A 1,271-nucleotide genomic window follows, 5' to 3' on the forward strand; every position below is an offset into this window, starting at 1 on the left:
TTCCCTTAACTTTGTGACATTGCTAATTTTGGTTAATTTTGTTCAATTTCGTGCAGGAATTTTATTTGGCTCCTGGAAATGACACAGGTGTGATTCTATCTCAGTAACATGATTCATTTTCTTTCTTGTCAATATGTTAATTAGAGTTGGAACTACTAATACATGGCTAATGGTGCCTAAAAAAATAAAATAAAATAAATGAAAACTTTGTACATAAAGGGCATTACCATTAGTGAACGTCTGAAACATTAGTAAGCACAGTTGCCAAACAGGGTAAAAGATATTTGCTGTTTGGTTGGTTATAATGCAGTTACACCACCACGATTGACTGTGTTGCTAGCGCATACCTGATTCAGCTTTGGCTGTGGCAATGCCAAGTTGTGATTGTCCTTGTAGTTGTGGCACATTAATGTTTAAGTTTATTCCATGATCATGTCTTCAGTCTTTGGAATATAAGCTTGTGTCTTCACGAATTACCATGGTTTGACTCGTTCTTTTTCGAGGTTTCAGAGTTTCTGAATGTTGATGATGACGAGCTAGACGATTTAGCTGATGATTATATTCCTGATGGTGAAGAGACCCGAGTCACTGAAAACAGTGGATGGTCTTCACGTACAAGGTATATGCTCTTGTTGATGACTATCCGTATGTTGACAATAAGTCATTTCTTTACCATTGTCTCTGATTTGCTGCCATCTGTGGGTGGATGTTATGAAATGAATGAAAGCAGATATCGATTTATTAACTAATACTAGATGTGAGTGCCATTGATGTGAGTGCTTGCTGAGTTGAACGACTTGGTTCACACATTCTAGGAAATTGAAATATGTGGCTTATAATGGTCATTAAAATCTTTCTTTGGACATTACATGCTCAAAAAGTTGTAGCAATGTTGTTATTTGGTATGTCTTGCTCAGTGGATTCCTAATTATTAATCTCTTTTGCAGGTATTGCTAAATGAAATTATTAATTACAAATACCTGTTGAGAACTAGGAATTTGATGATCTTGATTTGTGTTTGAGTGATGACATATGTTTGTGTAATTTTTTAAAAAAACTTGATAAATTGTATGGATGATGTTCTTTGCATACGAATGCTATTTTTCTTAGAACCTTCGTAAGTTCCTGATTTCGTTATGTTAAATAGGGCTGTTTCCAAGTATCTCCAAATGATGTTTGTCAAGGAGGCAGAGTTTGGAAGGAAATCTCTTTCCATGGACAGTCTATTGATTGGTAAATCACGTAAAGAAGCTTCGAGATTATTTTTTGAA

The 1,271-nt window shown here is 35.0% G+C and overlaps 1 long non-coding RNA gene across 1 annotated transcript; it reads left to right on the forward strand.

The window, feature by feature from the left end:
- On the forward strand, nucleotides 1–1,271 carry LOC140966355 (uncharacterized). The gene is made up of 3 exons (XR_012173330.1): nucleotides 1–87; nucleotides 511–619; nucleotides 1,148–1,271. It is a non-coding gene; the product is annotated as an uncharacterized lncRNA (long non-coding RNA).

This window comes from Primulina huaijiensis, unplaced genomic scaffold (assembly GCF_012295235.1).
Source record: "Primulina huaijiensis isolate GDHJ02 unplaced genomic scaffold, ASM1229523v2 scaffold205495, whole genome shotgun sequence".
In the NCBI taxonomy this organism is placed as follows: Eukaryota; Viridiplantae; Streptophyta; class Magnoliopsida; order Lamiales; family Gesneriaceae; genus Primulina; species Primulina huaijiensis.